We start from the raw sequence: 13,744 nt of genomic DNA on the forward strand, positions 1-13,744 counted from the left end.
TTTAAATGCTAGATTGCTCTAACGATAGCAACTTGTGGTTTTGCAGCCAAATATAAAGAAATCACACTATCACGCTTGAATTCTATCACGAATAACTTTTTTCTGGAAAATTCTCACCAAAATGCTTTTGTACGCTTGTATTTTTTTTTCAATTTTTTCCATTCGATAAAAAAAAATTATACTAAATATTATAAAACATGTTCGCGGTTTTGCAACTTTAAGATCAATGGAAACAGTGACTTCTCTTCCTTGGTGTTTTACAGTGCAATTGGATAAAGACTATTTTTGTGATTTATTCCATTGTTCTAAAATGATATTTTGTAGATTTAGATTTTTAATACATTCTGGTAGCTACAGTAGTATTTTATGAAAAAAATATTTTTTTTTTTTTTTGAATATTTTGACTTGTTACGATCCAATTTAAATGTAGCTTTAACCACATTTAAAAAAACCGACAAGACCATTTCGGTGACTCATTTGAGGATTTATATTTCCGACCAAATAACCGTAGTGTTGGTATCAGTAATACTGTGGAAAATATTATTATGCTTAAAATGCACGGATTCCTAGGAATCTTAATCCGAAAATTTCCAAAAATTTAGATGAGGGAGTGTTTATGTCTACTTTGTTAATCTACTGGACTTTTTTGTGTTGCACTGTGTTATTGTAATAATTTTTAATTCAAGGGTATATTAGTGAGACGTTTCTCTGTTCGAGTAACTTGTATTTTAGACTCAACTTGTAAACGTGGCAGTAAACATATGACATAAAAAAGTAAATAAGTTTATATAGTCGGCCGGACCCAGCACCTAACACTCCAAGGTTTGGAAGAGCTTGTTGTGTTTATCAATATAAAAAGATGAATATAAAAACACATTATTTTTGTTTAATGGAGTTGTCATATCGTTATTTTCGTATTACTACTCCATTAAAAATAATGTGTTTAATGACATATCGCTGGATTCCAAATTAAATTAAAAAGTAATAATAATTGACCTAAAAATCTGCATTTTACTTTTGTTAGACTTCCAAAACTTGGTTGGGAAGATTTTTTCAATGCTCGAAGTTGTTACAAGGAAGGAAATTCGCTTAAGATTTTTTCTGAAATCCTTATTAATATTGCTGGTAGAAAATTTTGCTTAAAATATAATAAAAACAAATGTCTGCCATTCAAACGGAGCCTACATCTACATTTAAATCACTGCTTTCATTGCATGAATTTAATTTTTTATTAAGAATACATATCAGTTGAAACGATTTTTATTGAAAAGTACGATTTGTTTTCAATTGAATTTATTAATTTTATAATACTAAACACTAAATGTTTGCAATTTTATTTTTAATCGTTCGAAGGTCACGTCATCCTCTCAGATTGAAATAGCCTAAAATTAACACCAATTTGTAGATGTGTTGGCATCACTTTTTCCTAACACTCACACAATTTCCCTTTATTACATTCTCTCCTACTCATTCTCTCAATCTCTCTCTGTTTATCTCAAAAATAATTTATTCTCTCTTATTCCTTGGGTTTAGTATGTTTCTTCAATTTCGTTTACCTTTGAAATTTATCCGGTTTTTTGTTATGTTTTGTGTCGAATGTCTGTTGTATATTTTCAGGCGTATGACATCAATATTTTACATTTGACATTAAAAATTCATGAGCGTATACTCTACACCATATACGTGGTTTTTCATATATAGCCGAATAATGCGTTTCTTTTGATTTCACTTAACTGTATCGACATCGATTTTCACTTTTGAAGATTTAAAAAGGACTTTTTAATACTAGAAAATGAAAGCACTTGGAATCGTTGTTTGGTTATCGGCAATTCTTAAAAAAGAAACAACATCAAACAGACATACATATAAATGATTGAATCAAGAAGCTCCGTTCACGTATTGCTTTATGGTAACTTTATGGTAATTTTCGACTTTTTATTGGTGATTTTCAACTGATATCAGCGAAGAAAAATTCACACGCACAACCGGATGTTATTCACGCGTTTTCAAAACACACATGAAAATCGTGGTGCACAACACGGAATCCAGGAATATGAATAGACGATGTGTTCAATAGCTGGAATGTTATCGTTTTTATGACTTCTTCGCTTGATTTTTCGAGAAAATACTTTTTAATAATTTAATTTTTTCCTTCTTATGTTGAAAATTCACTGAAAACTTCCTTAATTTCGTGCACACGTTGGGTAATTTAGATAAAAATCTCTTCGTGCGTTTTCTTCTTCTCGCCAACCACAGACACACAATGTTCGTGTGAGTCCTTACAATGTTCACACGGATGGATGGATAGATAGATGTGGATGTGTGGAAAGGTGAGCATGTATTTGCTTACATTTCTTGTTGCTTTATTTTATCGTCGTCTCCTTCGTCCTTTATTACCTTCATAAAGAGCTTTAATAGACCTGATGTAAGTGTATGGGAATGTTGTGTTTGTAAGCGTTATTTGTCATGTGTGTCGCGTGACTTCGTTTGTTGTCCCACTCAGTTTATTCTCTTTGAGTTTCTCCCGCTCTTCGTGGAAAGAAGATTGCCTACTTTTAAAGGTTACATGTGCCAAAGGTTGGTCGCATTGCCTCATTTAGCCATTCAATGATGCAGAGAGAATAAAGTATTAACACACTATGGACAAATGTTTCTTTGCAATGCAGTTTGGGTTTATAAAAAGAAATTAACCTACATCTACATTAGGGATATGACAAAAAATCACAGTCCTGGTGAAAAAAACGTGTACTTGGTTCCTCGTTTCGTTTGCCAATCCGGCTCGCTGATAAGAGCAAAATAGGCTGAAATACATAACCTCTGAACTATTAGTAAGCTAAAAAATAATGAGCTGAATTTTTAATATCCTTTGCTTTTGGGGAGGGGGTCCATTTTGAGAAAGTTATATATTGTTTCTGAGGAGCTAAATTTGATGAATTTATGATAAACTAGTAAAAAAGCTGTAAGTTCGGCCGGGCCGATTTTTGAATACCCTACACCATTTGGAACGATTTTGGCAAATTTTTAAAAATTAAAATCCGTTAAAAATGCTTTTAAAATCTTAAAAATACCGAATGTAGCTGATATATTAAGGTCTAAATAAAATAAATTTACCTCTATCTCCCATATATCTCTTTCTCCGATTTTAACTTTATTGTGTGGAAATAGAATAGGTCTCGGCACATATGACCGTATTCAGCCAGAAAGCAAGTACATCAACTTTGGTTAAAATGGGTTTAGACTACAATGATATTTGGATATCAGGTACCGCTTAAAATTTATATGTAGCTCCCATATATATTTCACACGGTTTTTATACTCTTCACCATAGTATGGTGGTATGGTATAATCAGCATAAAATTCTATGTCGATTTAGCGATGTCCGTCCGTCTGTCCGTCTATCCGTCTGTGGAAATCACTCTAGCTACCGAACGAAATGAAGTAGATTGATAAAATTTCAACATGTATATTATGCCTGCAGGACTTTTGGTATTGCAAATGGGCTATGTAGGTCCACGTTTTGGTATAGCCCCCATATATGGGTACCTCCCTATATTCGGTATTTTGATGATTTTAGCAACATTTTTCATCGGAATTGTTTCAAATTTGGTATTTGACTTTCGTAATTGATACTACAGCCTAAGACAGAAAATTGTCTGTGCAGGTCCACGTCTTCTTATATACCCCGTATAACGGTACCTCCCTATATTTGGTATTTTGATGATTTTAGCGACATTATTCATCGGAATTTTTTCAAATTTGGTGTTTGAAGTTCCTATTCGTACTGGAGTCTAAGGCAGGTCCACATTTTTGTATTGCCCAAATATAATAGTACCTCCCTATATTGATGATTTTAGCTACATTGATCTAGAGTAGATTTTGTTTCCATCAACTTAAAATTATAACTGCTCTAAAGCCATAACACGTATTTAAAAATGGTTAGGTTTACTGATGTAGGGCATCATATATATTTTCTTTATTGGTTTCTAATATTTATTTGCTTGCTTTCGCGTTGATTCGAACCTTAGATCAAATATATTCATATGGTGGTATAGTGAATATGGTTGTGAAGTGCATCATATTCTTTATGGGTTTATGTTCCTAATTTGTTAATGGCCATTCAAACACGAAAGTTAGAATAATTCCGGTTAATAATGCCGGTAAAATCATCTAAATACCGATTATAGGGAGATATAGGGTCTAATCCAAGACCTGGACCTCCATATGCAATTTTCTGTCGTAGGCTGTAATAAACATTAGAAAGTTCAATTTCGGAATTTTATACAATTTTGGTGAATAAGGTCGCTAAGGTCACCAAAATACCGAATATAGGGTGGTACTGTTATAAGGCGTGCACCTGTATGATCAATTTTATGTCATATGCAATTTTATGTCATTAGGAACTTCAAATTCTAAATGTGAAAATTTTTCGGTGAAAATTGTGACATCCAAACACCGAATATCTTGAGGTGCAGCTATGGGGAATATACCAAAACATAGGTAATTTACTGGCAATTTACAACAAGTTTGAGTTAAAATTGTGGCTAAAATGCCCATGAGACCATAAATCTGTTGGTACGGTTTATATGGGCTATGACAAAACGTGGAACAATGGATCCCATTGTCTATACCAAAAATCTTGCAAACATAACACATATATCTGAGAAAAATGCTATCAACCTACTTTATTTCGTTCAGAAGTAAGAGTGATTTCAACAGACGGCCTAGATGACATCGCCAAATCGACATAGGACATATGCTGATCAAGAATAAATGTACTTTGTGGGAACCAAAATTTATATTTCAAGGTGTTATAAACAGAATGCGAAATCATACCATATACCTTTCATGCTATGGTGGAGGGTATAGGAACTTATGTTGCCTCGTAAATTTTATAGCAAAAACTAATTATTTACTAACTTGTAATATAGGGGTGTATAGTTTTCATAATTTTTTTGCAACTGGCAATGCAAGGGGTATATAGATTACGAATTTAGTACAGAATTTCAAATTTACATGCTTTTGCCCAGCCCTAAGCTCTAACCTAATGCAAAATTCCGACACAGCTTGGCGAAATTGAAAGATCCATATCTAATATCCCATAACTAGGCCCAATATACCAAACCTAAAATACCCCCAAACTTAAAATACCTTCCTTGGATAATGTATCAAATTCTTCAAATAAGGAATATAGGAACGTACCATTATATAGGGGCTGTACTAATATAATTTTTCAATTATGTGCTGAAAAGCCGCATGGAAAAGCGTCAGCATAGACAGAATTCAAAACTTTTTTCATAAAGATGGGATGAAAAAAATGTTTACGGCTCTTTTGAATTCGACGACGAAGATTGCATTCTTTACCGGACTTACAAATGCTATTTAGAGGCTATGGGACGATTCAGTCTGAAGAATATCTCTACATTGACCAATATGTAAATACCGAGAATAGCAGCATAACAGTTGAAATCGAGAATACAGATAGCGAAATAGAACCTAAGACATTTCTACAAGTGAAGACTGGGTAGAGGTATTCCAGTAGTCGGCACTTTTTATTTTTAAGCCCAAATAAATCAAACTTTTATAACTAAATGTATTTTGTTTACTTCAAATATATTATCAGCTATCTTTGCGTACAATTTCGTACAAGAAAAGATGATTTATTCCAATAAAAATTAAATTTTTGTCTGTGAAGGTCCCCAACAATCCATATTTTTAAGAAAAGTACAATAAAGACGTCGAATCCGTTTAACTAAACAAAAAGACTATATTTTAATGATTTAATTTATTATTATTATTATTAGTAATTATTCTTACAAAAAAGTTGGTATGCCGACTGTTGAAACATGCCGTACCGACAATTGGCAAGTGGTGCCGACTACTGGCAAAAAAGCATTGTTTTAATAAAACTACAAATTTATGAAATTTAATAAAAAGTTATTAAAACTTTATTTATTATTGCAAAAACTATACAAAATTTCAAATCTGAATAAATTAACTGTTTAATAATTGAAAAGTTCCACTCAGAATGGTGAGCGATTAAAAAAGTGAAAATCCTAAAAGTGCCGACTACTGGTACACTTACCATACCACAATAATTTAAGAATATTTGTGCAGATTGATTTCAATGCGTTTCACTATTTAAATCAACAAGAAAGTCATTACCAAAAACTTGCGTCAAAAGTTCTTTAAAAATATATGAACATATCGTAATCTTCATATTTTTACCCGAAACTACACCGTGGTACAGGGTATTATGTCTTTCTGCATTTTTTTGTAACATGGACATTGAAGAGAGATAATTCCTTTTGATGACATTCATTGAATCACATTCCGAATTGACTTCTGCATGTCTGTCCGTTTGTCCATGTATTTTTGTAAACAAAGTAAATTTTGCAAAAATCATTTGTTTGGCCCAAGGATGAATGGTATTGAAAACGGTGGTAAACTGATCAGATTTTGATATAGCTCCCACATGTAGTGTCGTCGAAATTTTATAACCAAATGCGTAACACCAGGCCAAATCAAATGAATTTTAGCACATACTGCCAGGTTCAGTCCAGAAGTGTGTCTGATAATTTTCGGTTCAGATATAGCTAAAATATATTTTTTCGTCTGATTTGCGACTTAAGTCCAACATTCACAATATGCAACCCACAAATGTGATATTAAGTGTCAGATCCAGCTCAGAAATACCTCTGCAAAATTTTATTGAGATCGGCTCAGATTTGTATATATCTCCCATATATATCTTTTACCAATTTGACGTTTATTGTTCACCAAATAGTTAATATCAGTCCAAATAGAATAGATTTTGACACATATGACCTAATTCAGCCAAGAAGCGAAAGTTTAATATGCACTCTACAAGAATAATATTTGGTACCAGATAACTAATGGAGGTCAAAAATACCTATGCCAAATGTTTTCGAGATCGGTTCAGATTTAGATATAGCTCCGATATTGGTTCGATTCGAATTATATTGTTCGCTAAATGTGTTATATTAGCCCAAATAGAATGAATTTTGACAGAGAATACCAAATTTAAATTAAATTTATTTAAGTGTGTTAAATTTCTCTGCTATATATATTAACCGATTTTATATCTAACAAGTAACAATTATTTCCGGTAAAAGATATTGGATTAAGGTATTCCGAAAGTCATAACATGCACTCCATAGCAACGATTTTTAGTTTGAGAGGTCACACAACAAAAATTTACCTCAGTCACGTGTCATGGAAATCGATCAATATGTAGCTTCTATAGGCTAGTCTGATCTAAAGCCCTAATACGCAATAAACACCTAAATTTCCCAGATGAACGTTTATTTGCTACACGGGTATCATACTTTTGCCTTTGTAATCAGAGTGATATCCTTTTGTTACATTTTGTTTAATAAATAAATAAATAAATAAAACTTAATTACACCTCCTTAAAATTTCGGTCTCCCATCCCATTTCAAAAATGGTCAAAACCAAGCACCTCCTAGTACAAATTAATTGGTGCGAATTGGTAGAAAATATATTAACAAGAAGGAAGTTGAATTTTGGTATTGATATGTCATTTTTTTTTTACTATATGAAGATTAAAGTCCGACCAATTTAAGATAATCAGTATTTGTGTTCTTTTTGTTTAAAATTAACAAATTATATTATAAACATTTAAAACATCGGTCGCTCTGTCCATGTACTCTTATATACAAAGTACGACCGCATTTATTGCTCGATGCAGATGAAATTTTGCACAAATCATTTGTTTGACCCAAGTACGAACCATATTGAAATTGGACTCTGAAACAACAATATTTCAGGAAATATATCAAATAGAGCTCAGAAATACCTTTGCTAAATTGTATCAAGATTGGTTCAGATTAGGATATAGCTCCCACATATATTTTCGTCCGATTTGCCTTTTATTGTGCACCAAATCTGTAATTTTAGCCCAAATAAGATGGAATTTGGCGCGTACGATCAAATTGAGCCTAGAAACAACTATGATTTGTTATATTTGTCCTACACAGCCGCAATATGCACTTCGTAACAACGATATTCGGGGAAATATATCAAATACAGCTCAGAAATACCTTTGCCAAATTTTATCGAGATCGGTTAGGATTTGAATATATATCTTTCATATATATCTTTATCGGATTTGAGGATAATTGTGCATCAAATGGGTTATATAAGCCCGAATTAAAAAGGTACAAATGCCTTGGCAAATTTGATAGAAATCGATTTAGAGGAGGATATTTCTCTCATATATTAGTTCATAGATGCCCAATGTAATAGTGTTGGTGAGAGCGACAAAATAACACTGGAAGAAAAGATTTTTCTATTAATTTTATTTAGTCGTCAACGGGATAGCGACGAAAGCATATGTGTGGCGGGTGTCGTCATTTTTTTTCTTTTTCTATGAAATGTAAAATTAATGAATATACATGTTTTAGTAATACTCTTGATAAATGCATTTATTTAAGTAGTTTCAAAATGTTTTTTTAAATTATATTTCTTACTTTTTTTAATGTCTTATAACATATAAAACATTGCATATCATCAAAAGCATTTTGTATCATAAAATACTTTTCAAATGACATTCACTAACAGCAGTCTCGATTACGATTAAATGTTAATATTACACAGAACTTCTGCCTGTGTAGCTTGTCTCTCCCACTCATATTTCTGCTTTCCTATTGGTTGATTGGCGATCAAACAAAAGAGCGTAAGAATACGTGTGAGTTGAAATTGCTGAAATCAGCCACTACTGGGCATCTATGTATTAGTTCCTTTGAACTTTAAATTGTAACTATAATCATAGTTGGTATGATTTAATTCTCACAAATTCCCCATAAACACTTTTATTTGTAATGTGAAGCTATACTAAATATGCAAAGTAGTGAAGGGCATCATAGACGTTTTTACTGGTTTTGAAAATAAATTTCCACGATTTGGAATCGTTCTTTTGAAGTTAAACTAATCAAGATTATTTGCCAAACAATTCTGAGTGGACAGGTCACTTAAAACTGTCGGACAACGGAGTGATATGTATTTTTAAAAACTCATAAAAACATCCTTTAATGTTAACATTTAAGTAACTTACAATTGGTTTTAAATTATTTACGATTTTTTATTAAATCGTCTGAAAATGTCTTACATACATTCAAGCAGCTTTGAATTACTAATAATAAATATTACTACAAGTTTGAATATATTACCTAATATTTTCCATTCTAGTTTCTTTTAAAGCTTGGAAAATGTGAACGTATATGAAATACGATTTTATTATCGCTCTTGTTTAAGATAATAGATTGTTTATTATATTCCAAGTCATTCAGGTATTTGAAGATAATAGCCTCGTGTCTGTCCAACAATTCTTGTTTAAATAGGTTTATTATGGATGTTTCTTAAACAAAACTCCTCTTCCTATCTTCACTAGACCATTGAACGGTTTAGACAAAATCAATTTATTGCAGAAAATATTATATTTTCTCATCGTTTGACTTAGGCACTGAGCTTGTTAATTTTATTATTTATCTGTTAACAGTGATGTTTATAGACATGGACGTTAGTTGCGAAACCAGCAAACATATTGACCTTTAAAATATTTAATATAAGAATTTCTTATACAATTTTTTGTTCTAAAAGTAGCTGTTAAAACTGTGAACAGAAATGTTCATAGGGCGATAATCTTTTAGAAGGATAAAAGCCACCGCAAAATATGTCTATTGACCATATATTTACGGCTATTAATGATAGATATTTAGTCAAACAACAGATCTTTAGTCTAACCGCCGAAGAAATATTTTTGTAGGATATTTCGTTTGTATAACACAATTCCTTCAATGTCCTATATATTAAAATATCCGACAGAATTTAAAATATCCTCTCAGGAGAATTAAAACAGGTTCTTTATAGTCTTCCCTAACTATTTATCTATTAACTGATATTTAGATAACAACCGGTATGTATTATTATTATTATTATTATTATTATTATTATTATTATTATTATTATTATTATTATTATTATTATTATTATTATTATTATTATTATTATTATTATTATTATTATTGTTATTATTATTATTATTATTATTATTATTATTATTATTATTATTATTATTATTATTATTATTATTATTATTATTATTATTATTATTATTATTATTATTATTATTATTATTATTATTATTATTATTATTATTACTATTATTATTATTATTATTATTATTATTATTATTATTATTATTATTATTATTATTATTATTATTATTACTATTATTATTATTATTATTATTATTATTATTATTATTATTATTATTATTATTATTATTATTATTATTATTATTATTATTATTATTATTATTATTATTATTATTATTACTATTATTATTATTATTTTTGAAATCGGTATCCTTTTTTGAATTGAATATGTAAATAATAAATATTAGAAAACAAAAAAATTGTCCAAAGATTGTATTTTTTATGACTAATACATTCAACACTATGCATTGGGGGTATAAAAAGTTTGATTGGTCAAAAAGTTTATAACAACTCGATCTTCCCCACTCCTCTGATATTATTTCTAGAATGAAATGGTTCAAATGAATTTTGAATGTACAATAATCAGTCGATGCTTTAGTTTTGAAAGTTGTTAGAGATCGTAGTTTTTTTTTTGGAAAATATTGGTTCCAGATTTATGAGGAACATTCGAAATGGGAACCACAAAAATATCCCATAAATAATAAATAAATTTTTCATGATATGTATTTTTTATTTTTTGTTATTTTTTTATTGTGTAAATTTTTTCAATTCGACTTGCTAAATTTAGTTGTAGATTTCTGATTTATTTTTTGGAATGTTGATTGAAAATAAAATTACTAAATTAAATATGAATTTGTAGTCACTGCAGTTGCACAGTAACTAAAATTACTGATACAGCAATATATGGTTTATATCGAAACGTTGATGTAGTATATTCTTAAGGAAAAATTACATTTAATGACCAATCAAAATGAAATACAGGGTGAGATGAAAAAATTGCAACCAACTTCAGACTGCTGTCATTTCTAAGCCACTCGTCCGACAGCTGTTAAAGTTATTCCACTGACAGCTAAAAGTATACACAAGCATTTTGGTTACAATTTTCCAGAAAAAATATTTATTCCTGATGGAATTCAAGCGGCTGGAAAACCAAAAGTGCCAATCGTTAAAGCACTGCCGTGATACTGGTAGCGTAGCCCGACGTCAAGGAAGTAGACGAAAGAAAACAGCAACATCAGCAGAAATGGTTCGAAAAGTAAAAAGCGACTTGATCAAAACCCGCGTCGCAGTGACCGAAAAATGGCTTGGAAGCTGAACATATCGCAATATTCCATTCGGCAAATATTGAAAAGTGAGCCCTGTGTAAAGCCATTGACATTCCAAGAAGTACAAGAATTTACACCGCAACAGAAAGAAAATATATTCAAAAGAGCTAAAGAGTTGCTTCGCTTGGCCGAAAGTGGTGCACTGCCGAATTTGGTTTTCTCCGATGAGAAAACATTCGTTGTCCAGCAGTTTGTAAACAAACAAAATGATCGTGTTTACTTGCGAAAAAGGTCAACTGAAAATGTGCACCTTCGGTTGGCCACCAGAACTCAAGCGCCGGCCATGGTGATGATGTGGGCCGCCATAACAGCCGATGGTCGCTTTCCGCTCGTATTAATCGACCGTGGCATTATCGCGAAAGCATTATGGAGGGTGTATTAAAACTTTGGGCTCGCAAACATTTTGGCCGCAAACCTTGAACATTCCATCACAATCAGCACGCGCCACCCAAGAATCTCCGGAGTATTTTGAAAAGCAAGGTTGGCACTCAAAAATACCAAAGTGTCGATCACCTCAAGCAAGCGCTTCGCCGGGAATGAGTCGAAGTACCGTAGAGTAACATTCGGGCAGCGTGTGACGGTTTCATAGGCCGTTTGAAGGACATAATTCGTGCCAAAGGTAACCTATTCGAACAAATCTAAGCTTATTCTAACATTTGATGCTATTTCCGACATTTTTTGTTTTCATTCAATAAAATTTAAAAAAAAATTGTAAAAATTGTGGCGTTTGACTTTGTTGTTTTTTATCTCACCCTGTATTTATACAAGTGTTTCTTATGATGCCAATTTATGTTCCGTTGTACACTACAAAAACTTTTTTATTTTATTTTTGGCTGATATAAAACATACAATGTTCTGATTTGAGTCTCGAACTCACTACCCTCGGTTTTGGAGTCGAACGCACATTGTCTGTGGCGCCAATATTCATTATTTGGTAATAAGGAAAATAAGTTTATTTCCTTGATCAATTTTTAATGAATAACCCGATATTACTGGCAATGCAAAAGCCAGTTTGTTCCCAGTACCTTTAAATGGGTTATTAGGCTCATATGTCTCCAATTTTATTCTCCAAGGTGGGCAAGAACAACAAATTTTTAAAAATTCCCACTTCAAGCCCTCATTTAGGTTAATGAGTTCTATGCATATTTCTACATCAGAGTATTAGCATTTCATTCATAGTACTGAATCAATAACATATAAAATGAGCTTGGCGTGATCGAGAGATAAGTTTGCTGAAATACTTTTTTCCAGTCTCCGAAAACATCATAGACATACTTAAAACAAATACTACAAAAAAACGTTGACGATTTTTGTAATTTTTAATCATTCCTTCCTCGGAATAAACATTTTCACATTCAATTAACTACAAAAAATGTTCAGATTGTTTTTTCATTTGTTTGTTTACTGGGTTATATATACATAGTTCCGTTATATTTTATATTGCATTTGAGGCCTTGTAGTGACCCTTGCATTTCTGTTCATCTGCCATATGCACGACTAATAAATTTTGATTTTTCATTTTTTGCGCACTTTCTTCAATAACTTTGTCGAAGAAAGCTTAAGGCAGTAAATTGAATTAAATCAAGAGCAAGAAGACGCCAGGGCTTAACTGGCCCTAACTATGCTGTGCTCAGATACCATGACTAGTCTCTATCGGTTGCCGTTGATAAATGCTGCCACATGCAGCAATGCCAATCGTCGTTCAATGCTAGCCCGATTGTTAGGAGGCTTATACAAATGTTCGTACTTGGTTCTCGGTTGCTTGTTGGGAACTTTGTTAAAGACTTTACAAATCAATTTACTCAACAAAGTTTTTAAGTGAACAAAAAAAAAGTGCAGAAAAAAGTAAAAAAATCGTTATTGCAGGCGTAAAACGTAAAGCCTTTTCTTAGGAAAATGTAATTCGACTAAAAATTGGCTTACCTCCCCCCACCTTATCCATCATGTGAAGCATTTGAACGCCTTTGGCATTTTCACTCTCCCTGTCATGCCGCCTAACTGTGTTGTTGTTATTCTTGCCAAAGTGATACTTATAGTCACGCTCAATATATAAAATTGGACGGCAAGTATAATATCCCTTGGAGATCTTTTGGGTAGATGTATGTGTGTCGCCATGTTTATTACGGCATTCCGTCGATTGTCTTGTATCTGCATGGCATTGTGGTAGTTATGCTGAGTAATATCCACTTTAACGAAGTTTTTATGCAAATTCAATTGTTTGAAATATTTGCCTCCTTTACTACCAAATGGTTAGTCCGTGTGGCCTCTCTAAAAAATCCTCCTCTGTTGTTGGTCAAATACACCAGACCGCATTCAATGCCTTCCAGTACTAATCTCTGGCATTAGTTTGGTAGGACATTCGCCATTTATTTCCCCAAGGCA

General features: G+C 31.8%; 2 protein-coding genes across 2 annotated transcripts in view; both read right to left on the reverse strand.

The window, feature by feature from the left end:
* LOC101889617 (complexin) overlaps positions 1-2,211 on the reverse strand; it is a 636,740-nt gene extending 634,529 nt beyond the window's left edge. The window contains exon 1 of the mRNA XM_059126575.1: positions 1,557-2,211. The gene's annotated coding sequence lies outside the window, so the exon portion shown is untranslated. The remainder of the gene's footprint in view (positions 1-1,556) is intronic.
* LOC101901327 (odorant receptor 82a) overlaps positions 1-13,744 on the reverse strand; it is a 330,365-nt gene that overhangs the window by 230,842 nt on the left and 85,779 nt on the right. The window lies entirely within an intron of this gene.

This window comes from Musca domestica, unplaced genomic scaffold, assembly GCF_030504385.1.
Source record: "Musca domestica strain aabys unplaced genomic scaffold, Musca_domestica.polishedcontigs.V.1.1 4, whole genome shotgun sequence".
Lineage (NCBI taxonomy): Eukaryota > Metazoa > Arthropoda > Insecta > Diptera > Muscidae > Musca > Musca domestica.